Genomic DNA, 18,347 nt, shown 5'->3' on the forward strand with positions numbered 1-18,347 from the left:
GGGAGTTTATAAACTGAAGCCATACATTGGGGCTAATTCCACTGAATACATGTTGAATATTACAGCAGATGCTGTTCATTACAGCTTTCTAAAGTTTTGAAGCTTCGAGCGATTCTGGTTAAAATAACTTTTAATGACTATATAGACCTTCAATATTCATCCACGTATCTCAGTTGAGCTTAGTAGACAATTTAACTTGTGAAGCTGTTTATGCAGCAACATTTGTCTGCTCACTTCAGACATCTATGAAAGCATAAGTTTGCAGTGTTCTGTAGATTGTGCTGCAGAAATGCTTGCGCAGTCACTATCAAGGGCAGGTTGATCGAGCTTGAAGCTCACTTAACGGCTGCACCAATGTTACAGTGACTAGGAACAGTGCAGCTTCCCACCCTCAAGACAAAGGACAGTTGTGAAGCAGCTCATATGGAGTGGACATCAAATATGCGAAGACAAAGTTAAGGTCCCACTGTGGCATGACAAATAAAAAGGGAGGAATCAGATGTAGGCCTTTCATAAAACATCACAAAAGGTGATTTAAATGACTGCCAGTCCAGCAAATGTAAAAAGGCTGAAAAAGATAGCCAAAGGTACCCGTTAACTTTACCCAGAGCAACGCCTTGCCAGGCGTGGGACCAAACAAACAAAAAAAACTTCAGATAACTTAACCTGGAGAGGTTAATCTGCCTTGTGCTGCACCAAGCCACAAACATGTGCCATCAACAGGCATATACTGTTTTTCGAGGGAAAGCATTCAGCGGTCACTGCTCAATCTCTAAACAAGAAGATCGAGACAGCTGAGACGTGGGTAATGACGCTGAGACGTGTCAGCAGTGTGCTCTTAGCCCCTTTCACTGTATAAAATGGCTCCCTTGAGCCGCTTGAGTTGACAAGCTCGGGAGTGCCTGCATGCCCAGAGTGGAATTATACCTGAAAAAATTGAGCGGCAGCATGTCCAGCAACCTACTACTATTTTCCCTACTGATGATGGAGCAATCCAGAAACAAGTGTCTAGGGATACGCTTTAAAAAATTTGGCATTAGCTAAGATTTTCGAACTTTGTACTGAGCGCAAAACATCGTACTACATCTACCAAGATGCAAAGAGGTAATGACGCTGAGACGTGTCAGCAGTGTGCTCCTATCCCCTTTCACTGTGGGTGTAGAACCCGGTTGCTGCAAAAGCAGATCGTGCTAGACTGATGGGAGGACAGATGCTCATGCCCAGGAGTCCTGTATACCATACTCTCCATGTCCAGTACGGGCCTCCAGGATATCTTGGGCCCAGTCGGCCCCGGTCTGCAGAACTGAGGGCAAAAGAGGTATTGGCGGGAAGGCATACAGAATTGAGAGTTCCACCCTAGGTGGAACATGTCTCCTAGCAATAGGCGCTTGCAGAAACTCCAACGTGCAGAACTGCGGACATTGCACATTCTCTGCAGTGGCAAACAGTGAGTCAAGGTTTTCCCAACTCCAGATGTAACTGTCACTCATGATACGCCAGGCATCGACAGCTGAGTTTGTCCAAATGGCCATTTAAAGTTCCAGCCATGTGGTTCGCCACCAAGAAAATTCGTTAATGGTCCAATCAATTTCAGAGGTGTATTGCAACAACTGGTGGCATAATGGGCCCTCATGGCACAAGGTGCATGACCCCACCTGCCCTGCATGCAGCAATACCACAGTGATGGCACCCAAAGGCTTGCTTGATGAATGAAAGGAAGACTTTCAACTCCAAGTGGATGATCCTCTGCTCCAGATGGTGGATATGAAGCCAGGACTCTACCAGAGACGTCTGATCTCTTCCTCTTCTAGGTAGCCACCCCACTCAGATTTATAGCATCGGTCACTACGGTCAGCTCTAGGTGCAGGGTGGAGAAGGGTCTGCCACTGACCCCATCATAGCCCGGGAACCACCACTGCAGGCCTTTCTCAGTGTCCTCTGAAATATGGGCATGGTCAGAGAGGCCCCTTGATGTTTGGCCCACTAAGACTTTAGATGCCACTGCAGAACCTGCATATTCTACCTGGCGTGCTTGTCCAGCAGGATTCAGCTGGAATCCATCTGTCTCTGCAGCCTCAGCATCTACCTCACTGAAATCCAGGACAGAGACTGAAAGATAGTGATCATAGTCTCAATATCCTTGTCTCTTTCTAGGGAGAGGCATGCAGATGAACTGTGTCCAGAATGGTTCCGATCAAGGGGTGTGCCTAAGAAGGAGTCCGGTGTGACCTCAGCATATTGAAAGTGAACCTCGAAGAGGACAGGAGACTTGCCGTTTGGGGGTGGTTGTCTTCTTCCAGGGCAGAGCCGGCCTTCAAAAGTCTGTTGTTGAGGTAGAGTCAGACTTGGACCCCAGACCTGCAAAAGTATGTTGCTACCGCCACAAACACTTTTGTGAACACCTGTGGGGCAGTGGTGAGAATAAAAGGGAGTATAGCAAACTGAAAATGCATCTGTTCAACCAATACCACAGGTAGAGCTGAGGGGCCTGCATCACAAGTATATAGAAATAGGCAATCTGCAGATCCACTGCCAACATCCAATCTTAAGGGTCAAAAGCAGATAAGAACTGGGCCAGGGTGAGCATTTTTAATTAGTTATTCTAAAAAAGGTGTCGAGTGCACAGGTCTAAAACAGTAAGAAGGTAACTATCTTTCTTTGGCACCAGAAAACTTCTGATATAGGCACACTCAAAATAGCCCCTATGACCAAAAGGGCTGGCACTACCTGCAGTAAGACAGATGGATGGTCCTCTGTCAGTCGGTCTGGAGTCTGAGAGGTGCGGCGGGGAGCTATGAAGGGTAAGTAGTGTTCTTTCTGGACAATCAGCAGAACCCACCTGCTCATTGTTATTGCCTGCCAGCCTGGCAAGAATCTTTGGATCCTACCTCCAACTGGGTGGGTATTCTCCACTAAGGTGGACAGACAGCCCCGAAAAGTCTGTTCATGCTGGGACAAGTTGCTGGATTGGCTCCGATGTCGACAGACTTCAGAAAGGAGATTGAGAGGTATTGTGACGTCCTTGAGCCTTTTCGGGAGTATGAGATTTGCAGGAAACGGACATTTTTGCTTCAACATCACTTATCTCCATTAGATGCAAACATACAATAACTCATGTATTCTATGTTCCAGTGGAGGGAAGCAAACCATGCGGTTGGGCCTTGAAAATGCATTTAAGAGAGCAGAATGACCCAATACTACAGGTTCTTCCCATATTTGGTATTAGAACAAAAAACGTATGAGATCAACTCTTATCACTCATCAGCTAGGGCTGCAAGCGGATGCTTCCTTTTAGACACTTCTTGTATCAAACCGCATACAAAGCAAAGGCTTCCTTTTAGACCCTTCTTGTATCAAACTGCAACAAAGCAGGGCTGTATTCTTTCACTTCTTACATTTCCATTTGTTCGAGAATCCTTATCTACTACTGCTCAATCAAAATAAAAGGCTATTACCATGCCTCACCATAAGATTCAAGACATTGTATAAGCAGGTATCCTTCTGCTAATTTCACTAACCTCGTAACTAGAAAAGATGGAAAACGTCTAAATTATTTTCCTAAATTCTATATTTATTTTAGGGAAATGCAAGGTTTTTCATAAACTAATTTCAATCCAATTAGAGAAATCCGAGCTTCCATTTCATTGGGTTTCAAGAGGTATGGTATATCTGGGAGCACTACTGAATAGAGGCCCAGAAAATATGTCAATATAATCATGAAACATTATGCGTTAAGACCCAGGTTAACATGTCAAGATGCGATTGTTTAAAATCCCCCAAGATCCTTGTAGCAGTGCTTTAAATTGAAAAAAAATGTGCATTAACCTGAAAGTGACCTACATATTTTCTGTGGTCCCATTCTTTACATATGAAAATGATGTTGACGTGTACTAAAGATCTGTGGAATTCATGCAACCTTAGAACTATTCGCTGTGAACTGATGAAAGGTGAGAGGAACTTAGAACTACCACAAACGATCCAACAGTTTCCTATCGAAGGCATACTACAAACTCTTCCTTCTGGTTATTTTTGGAAAAGATAGCTGGGATAGCAGAAAATAACTTAACAATCTTGTGGTCTCAAGAACAGACCCTGTACTGGCAATTTAATGAAATATGGGAAAACAGTCATTAGAAGCTGGATACATGCACAGCTGAGTTTTCAGCATCTCCGGTGAGAAAAACGCAAAAAGAATTAGAAGACTTTTCTGGAAATTAACCTTGCACTTAAATGGAAAACTCAGAGGGGATATCCATAGTACCAAACAAAAAAGTCATTTCCCAGCCAGGGATTTTTAGTATCAGAACACTAGCTTAGACCATCATGCACAACTTCATTATGAGATAGGTTATACCCATTTCACCAGTAGGAAGATCACTTACATGACTAATATGAATGTGGCCGAACAACACTCAGGGCAAATGGTGACATTTGTTTCAACACGTCTTTTAGGTTGCTATGCATATGTACACCACACATTGAATATGACCGCTTTCCTCATGACGTATTTGCGTTAAAAGACATGGAAGGAGATGTGCAAATGAGCAGCGAGATTTCAGATCCAGTGCAACGCCATATTTTGAATCCGCTAGTCTAGGAAGAAAAAACACTGGTGAGCCTAGGTAGAGCGAGTTGCAATAGTCCAACCATTGCCTGGACTATCTCCTGGAAGGGCACAGGCAGAAAGGGTAAGATTTCCGCAAGAGATTTAGCTGAAGGTAGACAGGAGAAAGCTTGTTCACTTGAATGGCTAATGTGGGATTACAATGAAACCAGAATCCAAGGTTTGTAGTTTTGAGACCCGAGTGAGCAGACTGACCAGCTTCTCAGTCCATCAACTGTGTGGTCGAGAAAAAAATATATATTTCTCGTAAGAAGTAAGAAAACTTCCAACCTGTCCGTACTTTTTTGGTCATCCAAGAGGCCTAGCATGCCACCATATTCCTCTTGAGCACAAGCAAGCTACACAACAGTGACCCCACATTACTATGCAAGGTTTGGTTCATAGTTAGAGCTATTGAAGCAGATGGTCTATCAATGGTTCTAAGACAATATTAAACTGCAGTTAAAGCAGCTGCTTTAGTAACTGATATCTTCAACAAATTTATTGTTGCCAATCGGGGATTTTTAATATATCATTTTCCACTATGGGACACAGAAGCATCCTTTCGGGGTGCAAGTCACAAGCGGGTCACATGACGGTGTCAAGATGGTAAGCTTTCCAAGATAACGTCATGCGCGATGTGCAAGGGACTTCTGAAGGAACTTGTGCAGTGACATCCATATTCCCAGGTCTTCAGATTGTACCGAGAAGGAAAAGTGTACAGACTGAATTGTGCGCACAGAAACGCAGCAAGCGGATTTTCCTATGTTTTTGCTGTGTTAACGTGTGATCGTAGCCCCTGCAGAGCCCACTTCTTAGAGATATTTACTGGAACGTCAGATCCTTAGAGCCACCACTCAGAGAACAACAAAACATGCGCCTCTATGGTAGGACAAAATATCTGGTATAGCAAGTCTACCTTAAAAGGTGGATTTAAAGATTTCGGCCTGCACACTTCTGGGTGTCCTCTGGTTCCAAAGGAATTGTTTCAAACATGCATTGAGTTGAGTAAAGAAAGCTCCTGGTATTGGAAGCCTGACTATCATAAAGAACACCAATCTACCCATAGGTTAGAGGGCAAAAGACAACCAGAACCGAAAATCTTTATTTCTCGAGTCGAGGCTGCCAATTTCCATCCAATCCAATTTCCATTACATATAACTCCAAAATACCTGGACGACCTTCGTATACACTTGCCACCATTGCGGACCACATATTAGAGATTTAGTTGTGTTAATTCACACTCCGGAGTGGTCCCCTGGAGAGCTCTTGGGCCTGACCACTGGGGGTCAGCTAGAAAAAGTAGCATGTCGTCTCCATACAGGGCAATCCTGTACATCACTCTTGGATCCCAGCCAAACTGAATCAGTGCGTCAATTCTCTGCCATTGCACCAGGGGACAATGGCTAGTGCAAATAGCAGGGGAGACAGGGTATAGTCCTGCAGAGCTCCTCACTGTATGGGAAACACATGGGATACCGAGTCCCCAGGGTGGACCAGATCCATGATGTCCATTTATAAAAGTTAAAGTTAATACATCTGTGGTCCAGAGTTCATATTAGCGATCAGAGAAAATGAATGGTCACACCGCACAGAGGCAAATACTTTATGGAAATCAACAAGGAGGCGTGCTTTCTCGCTCTGTAATCTAGCCGCCAGTGCAAAGGCATTCCGGACTCACCAGATAGTGTCTTGTAGCCCAATTAAACATAAATCCAGACTGATCGGAAAAGTACCAGAGAGCCCACCACCTTTAACAGCCGAGAGACCAGGGTTTTTCACCCAGATCTTCACTTCCACGTTAAGGAGGGAAATGGGACCCACAGGAGGAGCAAAGAGGTGTGGGCAGGCCAGGTTTTAGGATGCCCACAATGATGGCAACCGCAGATCCACCAGGAGCAGACAACTCTTAAGTGCTTTCGGGCCCGGAGTTTTGCAAAATTGCAATTGGGTTAGAGCTTCCCCAGTTCTTACAGCATAAAGGCACCCTCTAAGAGTCTTTTCTCCTGGGTTTAATGGAGATGTGGGTAAATCAGTCATAAATGTGGCCAATGCAGACTCTGTTGGCTCATCAGAATGGCAATAAAGATCAGCACAATATATTGCTAATTCCTTCGCTACCAAGAATTCTTCTTTAGTGTGGCCATCATTAGTATCTGTCAAGCAGCAAATTGAGGAACAGGTGTTTTTCTTGGAGCAAAGTTGTGCAGAGGTTTCCCTGTCTCATAACGCCCGTAATAAATGCGGCTTTGCATGGCAAACCATGGCAACCATGCCCCGTCCAACAAAATTTGCTTTAAAAGAGTGGGTGTGTGAAATGTTTGAGAGAAGGGCCAGCTCAAGAATTAACCACATAATATCCTTCCAATTCTAATATCCTGTTGGCTTCACCCTCACCTGCCCTTTTTGTGACTGATGATCTCCCCTATTAATGTAGCCTTAAGCTATTTCCCACCGCACTGGTCCCATTGTTGTGCAATAATTATAAGTCTATAGCTTTCCCAAAGTGATCTCTAGAAGGTTAAGTAGCCATAACTTAAAGCACCAACTTGACCTAGAGCTCTGCAGTCTGTGCCACAGAGTGAGTTCAACTGGGGAATGGTTGAATAGTCCTCCAGCCATGATGTGCAACTGCTGTCCATAAGTACATCTTGAGTAGCTCCCTGGACAATCTTAAAGACTGCCTCTCTCAAACTTATCCAGGACGCTATTGATATTCCTTGTGATGAGACTAAGCCAGACCGAGTCACCGGGTGAATCTCTTGCATCCATCAAGGGGGAAAAACAATTGGTGAATAGCGATGTCTGACTGAGTATGTGGGAGTAGTGCCACCACCACCACCACCACCACCAATAAACATAGGAATCTGCACCTGGGGAAACGGAAAGAAGACTTGAACAGTTCATTAAATCCAGTTCCCTCACCCAATATTTCTAGAGTTGGAAGGATCTGTTGGGAATAACACTAGGGACAACTGCCAAGCTGCCAACTGAACAACAAACATGTCCTTACCATCCAATGGTCTCTTAACACAACCCATCAACAGAAAATTGGATCAAGAGAGACATGCCCATCCCACCAAGAAAGCAGTCAGCATCAAAAAATGACAGACCACAAGCTATGTTTACATGAAGAAACCAAGTCATATCTTTAAAAAACATCAGTTACAGTTTCTGTTGAGTCTTTAGTACCAGGCGTGAATGGTGATGCCTAGAAAGCTAGTCCGCTTCCACTGAGCATCCCAGTCACCCATTGTTCAGTCTCTTATGCTGCATTGGCGACCAGCTTCCAGAGGGCCTGCCCATTTCTGTTCCCTCCCTCTCAGCTGGACTGTGCCTCCTCCAGTTTGGATGTTACTTAATCCAATTCCAAGTACTTGTTGGGGTATTGAAACGGTCTTGCCACCTAAACTCACTTTAAGGTTCGCCAGAAAAAGCATCAACCATTGAATCTGCATGGCTCTCAAATTTTGCTTCACAGGAACTTTGTTGTGGTTGCATCTGCAGCGTGCAATCTGGGAACACCATAATCTTGAAGAAGCCATGCAGGAGCTTTTCTTGTTTGCAGGAGGCTCGGAGGCTTACCTCTGTCTGCAAAGTTTAAGATACAAGTACAAATTGGCCACGGTGGAGCCCCCACCCCGCAGTAGTCAGGGGGCCAAAAGTCTATGCGGTCTGTCAACTAAAAAGCACAAAGACATTTTTTCAGCCAGGACCAAAGACCATTGCGTAATGAATTGTGTAGGATTAGGCCCGTCTGATCCTTCAGGGAAACCCACCAGTTGAATGTTCTTGTGCTGAGAAGGTCCCTCTGCATTCTCCACACAGCACTGAAGTATTCGCACTGTCTTCTGAAGGTATACAATTCTCTTAGAATCTTCAGCTGGTGCATTCTGCTTTAGAGATTCAGCCCTCACCGTCTGACCCAGTCCACAAAATTCTGTAAATCCCAATGCGGACCTTACCAATCTTCCCCTCCAAAGGTATCCTTGGCTCACCAACAGTATATTTGCCACAGAGTCCGAAGACCATTCCAAAGAACATTGAAACAGGGCACGTGGGTCTCCATCTGGGTCCCAGGTGAGCTTTGCAAACTTAAGAATGTGCCCTTGAGTGGACTGAGGCGTATGCTCATTTCAACCCTGGTGGCTGTCTAAGGGGCCCTCCCACTGCATTGAGAGGTGAGGGGGGGGAGGTCAGCCTGCAGAGCAACTACGTTTCAACAGGGGGTCTTGAACCAGGCCTCAGAGGGTCCAAGGGCTGTCACAACTTCAACCAGCATAGCCCCAACAAGCCACTGCAGTCCTAGGTGAACTCTCTACCATTCGCCACTCTGGTGAGGGCCAGGCAAAGAAGCACAAAGTGTGTCAAGAGACATAAAATCAGCCACAATTCTTAGACATTCCCGGCAAGCAGGTATGCAACCTGGGCACAAAGCCGTCAATTGGCCTAGGCAAGGGATGTCACAGCTAGAGACTCCGCAATAGGCAATCACTGGTCTTTAGCCCTGGGTTCCAAACAAATGGTTATCTATCTGCCCACTCTGGGCTATTCAGCTCCGGACACACCAGGGATAAAGCACCTACTGGGGCCCACCAATCATGCCAGCAAAAGACCCCGAGTTTGCGACTCAGACAGCCTCCACAACCCAGTTAGCACTGTTCACCTCTCCATCTGCAACATAGCAGGGACCACTTATTCCGTGACCAGACCATCCACGGCCTAGCCACTGCTCCTCACTGCCTCCACACCTCCAGTGGCCAACAATACTGCGAAGGCTGCCACCTCACCCCAGATCTGATGGCCTTCCATGCCACTCAACCAGTCCAGCCGTGACAACCAGACTGCATGTGGCACCAAAGCCCCTCCTCTCTTGCAGGCGGACGGCCCCCAATGGCCATCCGACAGGTACATCCTTGGACTAGTTGGGCCACGCTGGGCAGTAGCTAATCCAGACCATTCCTTAACTGGAGGCCCACACACTCCAGGGCTCTACTTGTATGGGACACACCACCCTCTTTGCAGTCCTTGCTCTGCTGCTCAAGTGTAGGAGCAGCCAACAGAAGGGATGTCACAAATGCACAGCAGGTGCTGAGGTTTCAGGACAGGTTCTGCGATCTGCCTACGGATGGTGGTGGAGAGGAGGTTTAATAAACGGGAAGCTCAGACACAGCTGCCATCTTTTGTGGCCAGGCCTCACCCCATTCTTTATACTTTAATCTGCATTTGCATCACCTATCAGTTCCTGTATTTGCAACACATCTCAGAATAAGACTTTTCCTCCACCCACGATCCTAAAATGCATGCCAGTGATGCTCCCAGCCATTCTTTGGTCTTTCACTGAATTGGCTGCCTGGTGCACAGAGACTTGGGGTGCCACCTAGTATTTTCCTGTTAAAATCAATCAATCAGAGATTTGTAAAGCACAGTTACTCACCCGCGAGGGTCTCAAGGTGGGGTGTGGCTCAGTAGAATGCCGGGTCATCCAAAGAGGCAGGTCTTGAGGTCTTTTCTGAACTGGGGCAGTGTGGGGGTTTGCCGGAGGTGGAGAGGGAGGTCGTCACAGGCCTTGGCTGCGAGGTAGGACTTCCCTCCTGTTCTGGTATTGTAGATGCTTGGGATGGTCGCCAGAGAGATCTGCTGATCGGAGGGGTCTCTTGGGTGTGTGGAAGGGGAGGTGGGGATTTAGGTATGCTGGTCCGATGTTCTGGAGGGCCTTGTAGGCGTGGGTGAGTAGCTTGAAGGTTGTTCTTTGGATGGGGAGCCAGTGGAGCTCGCGGAAGTGTTGGGTGATATGGTGGGGGCGGGTATGTCTAGGACTAATCTGGCTGCGGCGTTCTGGATGGTCTGGAGTTTGTGAAGTAGTTTCTTGTTTATTCCGGCATAAAGCACGTTGCAATCGTCCAGTTTGCTGCTGATGAGGGCGTGCATGACTGTTTCTGGATTCGGGATGGATCCATCAGAAAGTATGCAGAGGGGGTTGAAGCATGCTGAGGATAGGGTGTTGATCTGGTGGTTCATCGTGAGCGCTGACTAGTATGATGCTGAGGTTTTGTGCATGGTCCGTCGGGTGGGGCAGGGGGTTCAGAGGGCGGATGCTACCAGGTGTCATCCCAGGGAAATGGGGTGGGGCCACGGATGAGGACTTCTGTTTACTCTGAGTTGAGTTTTAGGCAGCTCCTCTTCATCCAGTTGGCGATAGCTTTCATCCCTTCTTGGATGTTGGGCCTGGTGATGTTGGGCTCTTTGTTGAGTGAGAGGATGAGCTGGGTGTCGTCGGCATAGGAGACTATGTTGAGCCCATGGTTCCTGACAATGGTTGCAAGGGGGGCCGTGTAGATGTTGAAGAGGGTGGGCTGAGGGAGGATCCCTGGGGTACTCCACATCTGGTCTGTGTTGCTTCCGAGAAGAAAGGCGGGAGTGTGAGTGTGCATTGGGAGCCTGTCAAAAGCAGCAGAGAGGTCCAGGAGGATGAGGGCTGCCATTTGGACCTGGTCGAGGAGGGAGCGGATGTAGTCTGTGGCGGTGGGTAGGGCGGTCTCGTGGTTGCTGCGGAATCTGGATTGGGAGAGGTCTAGGACGTTGTTGGCTTAGAGGAAGTTTGCTACCTGGGTGTTGATGGCCTTTTCGATGACTTTGGCTTCGAATGGAGCGGGAGATGGGCCTGAAGTTCTTGAGGTCCATCTGGTCTGTAGAGGGTTTTTTTCAGTAGGGGGTGACTTTGGCGTGTTTCCAGTCACCAGAGAATGTGGTGGTTTCAAGGGAACAGTTGATTGTCCGGTGTAGCGCGGGTGCGATGGTCGTGGAAGTTGTGGGGTGGGCAGGGGTCTGAGGGTGCTCCAGAATGGATGCTCTTCATGGTCTTTAAGGTGTCTTCTGTCGTGAGCAAGGTCCACATGAGCAGGGTTTGTTGGGTGGCATAGTTGGGGGTGGAGCTGAGGTGGTGCAGAGGTCTTGGTTGTCAAAGTTGTCGTAGATCGTCTTAATCTTGAGGTGAAAGAAGGTGCGGAGTCGTTGCAGAGGTCTTGGGAGTGTGGTACATCTGTTTTTTCACTGCCGGGTTTGGCAAATTCATTGATGATGGAGAAGTGTTTGTTGCAGTTGTGGGCACTGGTGAGGAGTTGGTCTTGGAGGAAGTTCTTTTTTGTGGCTTTGATGAGGTGGTAATGTGCTGTGGTAGCTGCTCTGTAGGCTATCACTGCAAGGTTGTTTGTGGATAACTGAATTGAAACAAGTATTGGTGCTCAGGTACTCTTCTACCCTGAGCTTGCAAATTACAATTCTTCCCCATATCAGAAAAATTGAATCCACCAACGTAAGGGACACCCATTAGTCACTAAAGACTAAGTAGGAAGTGCAAAAATGGGTGGTAAATTATTCTTGTCCATGAAATATTGAACTGTCTGCTTTGCTACAGACTTAACAGAAAAGCAACATGAAAACTGCTGAGCAAAGAAGGATTTAAGCTGGAGCAAGAAGGTACGCCCTGAAAAAAATAGTTTATTTACAAGACAAATATTTGAAATTGCACTTTGTGTAATTAGTTTGCTTTGGCAAATTCTGCATAATTTTTCATGCAGATAAAATAACCTATTAGACCGAGGAAAAAAGCAGGAACCTTACAATAGGTCTTAAATTGTGGCACTTCTCAAATAATTTGGTCATTGGCGTTTTGACAATAAATGGGTATTAGCCTGAACTTTGGATTTACCTAGGTCTAGCATGACCTCAAGTAACCTTTTAGTGCTATCGACTTCCAAGCACTGTTTTTGCATTCATTCTTTGAAGATTCATATCAACTTCTAGTGATCGGATTTGTGTTCAATAAGACCCTGAAAGGTAAGATCCTGAGGAGAAAGTGGGATATTCTCTTACCATTCCCATTTGCTAAAAAGGAGTGGATTTCAGCCCACTTGAGCAGTTGTATTAGCAACCAGTAAGAGGATCTCCAAGCTGGTGAAAGAAGGGTGGCAGAAAGCTCCCAGGAAGTTACCCTAGGATGTATGGGCTACATGCTGGCCTTTAGAAGCCAAATGGCCAAGTTATGGTAGCAAGCTTCCAGTATCCTTGAAGCCAGCTAGGAAGTCATGAATGAGTGGTATGACAAGAATTCTACCACTGTGGAATTTCATCCTGGTTAAAAAGTGTAGGTGATGAAGCTGGTAGAGTTCAAGGCCCTCCAGGACTGCTGGAGTTGATTGAAAGAAAGGATGAGGTCACATACCTGGTAAGTCTTAAGGCCCCTAGGCAACACCCCCTGGGTGCAGCATGTAAATCGCCTCAAACCACACTTTGAAAGGTCTGCGCTCATCATACTGTTGGTGACTGATGGAAAAGAGGATAGTGATCCTGCCCCTGACCTCTTGGATTCTAATAAGGATGGGTCTGTGGAAGAAGTAATCCTTTCCCCCACTCTAACTCATGAACAACAGAGACTGTGACCAAATGTCGGGGCAATACTCTTCTCTGTTCTCCCTTATCCCAGGAACTACTCACCTGTGGACCCATGATTTAAATACATGGGACAACTTCCTGTTAAGAACAATTCTTACAGGTTGTTAGATAAGGTGAGGCCCAGCATTGAGGCTGAAGCATCCAAAATGCTGGAGGTGTGGGTGATAAAACCCTCCAGTACCCCTGGTCCGGTACTGTGGTGGGTACCAAAAGCTACCCCAGTGGGCACCACACCTGAACTAGGTTCTGTGTTGATCACAGAGGGCTACATTCTGTAACTGAGACTGAAGCTCATCCCATCCCCTTGGCTGATGAGCGGATTGATTGGTTAGGGGTTGCTCTGTATCTCGGTACCTTTGATCTTACATCATGGTACTGGCAGATCCATTTAGCAGAGGGAGCAAAGGAGAGGTCAGCCTTCTCCACTCCAATGGGCCACTACCAGGTTAGGATGATGCCATTTGAATTAAAGAATGCCCCTGCCACCTTCCAGACTGGCAGTTCTCCAAAACCTAGACTGAGGTCAGAGCATTCTTGGGCCTTACTGGGTACTATAGGTGGTTTGTCAAGGGATATGGAAGCATTGCTGCACCCCTGACTGAGCTGGCTTCTAAAAAGCAGCCCAAAAATGTGATTTGGACAGAGGAATGCCAAACTGCATTTGACTCCCTGAAACGATCCATGAGCACAGCTTCTATGTAGGGGTGGGTGGAGCTCATGGAGTTCAACACTGCAGAATTCCACGTAATTAGCTAAAAACTCTGGAATTCCACAGTTCCACCTACCTGTGAAATTGTGCCAATATACCTTTAAGGGGCCCGGAGAGTTCAGTTCTTCCAAAGGCTGTGCATCACAGTGGGCACCATCCAACCAACATTATGTCACATCCTGTGCACGTTTAAATCATGGCAGCATTGCTGGGTTTGCCAACGCTAGTCGAGCGAGGTATCGGACCCCCGGACCGCCTTTTGGTGCGAGGTTAGTCTTTATTTGAACATTGAATAGGTATGCAGAGGCGCTTTGCACCTTTTATTTCTTTATTTAGCATTGTTTTTGTCTTGCTGCATGTGGTTCGAAGTGCTTTTAGTAGCTGGCTAAATATATATATATTTTTCCTATAGGCAGGTGTACAGTTCACCTTAGGACAACTGGGCCTTAGAATACCAGCATGAACAATACTATTGGGTTGTGACAGTACTCGAACAGTTAGTTACGGGGGAGGCAGCTCCCCTGAGTTTATAGTAGTTGCTGAGTCTTTTTACAGATCCCTCCCTCAGAGTAGACTCCTTTTTTTTTGTTTTTAAAGATTTTTATTGATGTTGACAGGATGACGGAAAAAACAAAAGAACAGAGATCGATAGACATTCATAAGACATTCATGAGTAATTACAAAAAGAAAACCAGCTAGATTAAATATGTTATAAGCAAATTAGTTATGATATGTGATCACAGTAGTTAGAGTTACTGTTGTAGTTATAATGCATGAAAGTTAAACATTTAAACAATATAAAAATAAAGTTCTAATTTTAGTCTATGAAACTACCCCAAATTCTATCAAATTTGACCAATGATCGTGTTCCCCTAAGGTTAGCTAAAGCCAGTTCCATAGCATGTACCTCTGTTACCAATATCCACCACTTCCAAACCGTCGGGGGATCTGAATCAATCCAAGCTCTAGCTAAAGTTAACTTGGCACATGAGAAAAGTATAGTCATTAGGGGAGATAGTGGAGATGTGGATAGATTAAGATCTATCAAGACCGAAGCGGCCGTGATGGTGGGAAGCGGGATATTTTTTATTCTAAGAACCCTCAGTATGTCATCCCAAAAGCTCTTGATTTTGGGACAAGAGTACAACATATGAACTAAATTAGCTGCCACTGTCGAACATTTAGGACATTTGGTACGACTGCTAAAGGTAGGGTTCGGAGACCATCTAGCGATCCTTTCGGGTGTATAATAGAGCATACAGGTCGATCTATATTGTTGTAGCCTAAGGCTAGATGAGCGTACCAGTTTGTTGATATTAGTAAAGGAGTTCTCTATCTGCTTAGGCGTAACATTTAGATTTAGTTGGGTGCTCCATTTCATGGCCAATTTATCATTGTCATTTATTTTAAATGTGCTAAGTATTCGATAGGATTCGCTAATAATTGATTTATTCTTGTTTGTATAAAAACATGTCCATATATCACATTCCGAGACATTTTGTATCTTTTTTTTATTAATCAAATAATCATGAATTTGCATATGTTTAAATCTTGCAGTTTCTGGTAGATCATATATTTGTTTGAGCGTGTTAAAATCTAAGAACCCCTGAACGCCATATAGGTCCGCTAAGGTATTAATCCCAGAAGAAGCCCAGCTATAAATGCTGGAATCTGTGAATATAGCCGGGAGACCTGGATTGCCCCACAATGGTAATTTTGGGTGGAAAAAGGTTGTTTTACAGAATTTTAATATATTTTCCCATATTTTAACAATATCTCTAGCAGTCTTGAATCTTACCCTTTTATAGTAATTCGGGTCGTTGATTCTGAACAAAAAAAATAGTGAGTCTTGTTTTAACATAAAATAGTGAAAAAAAAGAGTTCTATCTCCATGCAGTAAAGAGCGTATGCGTGTAATAAACGAGGACCAAAAATATAATTTGAAGTCTGGAACGTTCAGCCCTCCCTTATTTGTGTTGTTTTTCAACATTTTTAGCGACCTTCTGGCTTTTTTATAGCCCCAAATGAAGCTACTAAGAATCCCATCTAAATGTTGGAAGAATTTATTGTTTAATGCCAATGGGATTGATCGGAATAAGTATACAAATTTTGGAAGAACTTTCATTTTGATAAGGTTTATCCTGCTAACCATATTCAAAGGCAATTTGTTCAATTTTTTCAAAATAATAATAGTCTTTTTAATCAGATCGTTGTAATTTATATTATTGATATCTTGTATTTTAGCTGTTAATTTAACCCCTAAATAAGTGGCCTCTTTACATATCTCGGGAATAGGTACGATAGGAGAGTAATTGGCTATAACTTGCGTCTTCTGCTGGTTAAGCTTATAGCCTGACACCTTCCCAAATTTCCCAGCCTCAATATATATTCCTTTCAGCGCTTTGGCGACATCTGTGGTGTATACTGCAATGTCGTCAGCATAAGCTGTCATTTTCAGTTCCTGTGTGCTGGAGCTAAAAGGAGCAACTGTGTGCTGGAGCTAAAAGGAGCAATCAAAGTTTGGGAGTGAAGGGCAAGTAAAAAAGGTTCCAGTGAGAGAGCGAATAGGAGGGGAGAAAGAGGGCATCCCTGCCGGGTCCCCCGCTTAATTGGAAATTCTGATGAGGTCAAGCCCCCATAACTAATACAAGCGGTAGGTTTGTCATAGAGCGCTTTTATACCCTTCAAGAAGCTACCCCCAAAACCCATTTTAGACAGCACGCACCAGAGATAGGTCCACCCCACTTGGTCAAAAGCCTTTTCAGCATCTAATAGTATCATGCCGAGTGGGGTGGATTCAATCTCCGCGATATCAAATGCCGTTATCGCCATATTTACATGTATTGTTGTATCTCTCCCTGAGATAAAGCCGTGTTGTTGCGGATTTACAATTCTAGGCATGTATGGGGCAAGTCTAAGTGCAGTGATCTTGGCGAATATTTTCGCATCAGTGTTTATTAGAGAGATGGGTCGATATGACCCTCTCTCCTCTTTAGGCTTACCTTTTTTTAAAAAAAAGATTATTTTTGTCCGATTCCAGGATTTAGGGGCTGTTCCACTTATTCCGATAGATTGGATTACTTCTAAAAAAAGCTGTTCTAGTCTACAGATTTTATACAATTCCAAAGGTATCGTATCTTCCCCTGCCGCCTTTCCCATTGGTAAGGAGTTGATAGCCTGCTGTAGTTCAATCAATTGTATGTCGTTAGACAATGCATCCAAGCCTAATATATTCCCTGTGTTTACTGGGTGGTCGTTCACATATTCCTTAATTTGGTCTAAATTTACAGGACTGTCCGGGGTATATAAGTTTTCGTAATATTCCGCGAATTGATCTAATATATCTTGTGGTTGGCTATATAGTTTGTTCCCCGGTCCTCGAATGTTAGAGTTTAAGGTGTCGGCTCTTTTTTCCGCCACCTTGTAGGCTAAAATTCTACCGATCTTGTCTCCACCCTCGTATTGAGCAAATTTAAATTTGTGAATCCTTGCACTATTTTTCCGAATAAGATTAGATTTTATGTCATTTTTCAGTGCGCTAAGTTTTATATTAATTTCCATTGCCGATGGAGAATTGAGCTGTAAGGCTTTGGCTAGTAAGTCTTCTTGTTTGGTTATGTTCTCTAATAGTAAAATCTTATGTTGCTTCTGTTCTGCATTTTGCCTAAAGACATATGCTTGAGTAAAGCCCCTGATGCTTGCCTTACAAGAGTCCCATACCATGCAACACCCGGTTGAATTCCTATTGATGTTTATAAATTCGTTTAAATGAGTTTTAAGTTGCGCCACGTAAATAGTGTCTGAAATTAAATATCTAGGAAAGGAAAATGGCCTAGGTGGTGTCCTAGTGTTTTGTGTATCAAATATCATTAGTGCGTTATGGTCGGATGTTATCCGGGGGCAGAGGATCATAGAGCCGGTCTGTAATAAATTATCGCTTACTAGAGCCATGTCTAATCTAGTGCACATCTTATGGGGGGCAGAGTAATACGTATATCCTGGTGAGGTTGGATATAAATGCCTCCAAGCGTCTTTGATGTTATGTATCCGACATAAATCTAATATTGATGATCTGGTCCTATGCATCCTTTGATGTAGATGCGGTTTAGTTGTGTCGATTTTATAGTCTAGAATGCAGTTAAAATCCCCCATTATAATTATTTCCCCCGCCCAGTCCAAGAGTTTCACGTTTAGTTGGTCAAAATACTTGGGCTCGTCTGTGTTTGAGCCATAGACAACACATAGGACATATTTAACATTTACATAGCTAATTTGCGCTATAGCCCATCTGCCGTCCTTATCATGAGCGGTTTGGAGTACTTCTGCCCTAAGACGCTTATCCTTAAGGATAACAACTCCTCTTGTAGGGTTCACAAAAGTAGAACAGACCAAAACATCATACCCTAATTGATTTAGGATTCTCCTGTCTTTCCAAATGATGTGGGTTTCTGATAATAAACAAAAATGGGGGTTATGTAATTTCAACTCTTCTGTTACTAAGGATCTTTTGTTTTTGCTATTCAGCCCCGCCACGTTCCAAGCTAAACATTTTATAAAATGCATTTAAATGTCAGTAAAGAT

General features: G+C 44.6%; 1 protein-coding gene across 1 annotated transcript in view; it reads right to left on the minus strand.

The window, feature by feature from the left end:
- The window catches only part of OVCH1 (ovochymase 1), a 1,371,455-nt gene that overhangs the window by 760,296 nt on the left and 592,812 nt on the right, over positions 1-18,347 (minus strand). The gene's annotated exons all lie outside the window — the stretch shown is intronic.

Source organism: Lissotriton helveticus, chromosome 1_1 (genome assembly GCF_964261635.1).
Source record: "Lissotriton helveticus chromosome 1_1, aLisHel1.1, whole genome shotgun sequence".
Taxonomy (NCBI): Eukaryota; Metazoa; Chordata; class Amphibia; order Caudata; family Salamandridae; genus Lissotriton; species Lissotriton helveticus.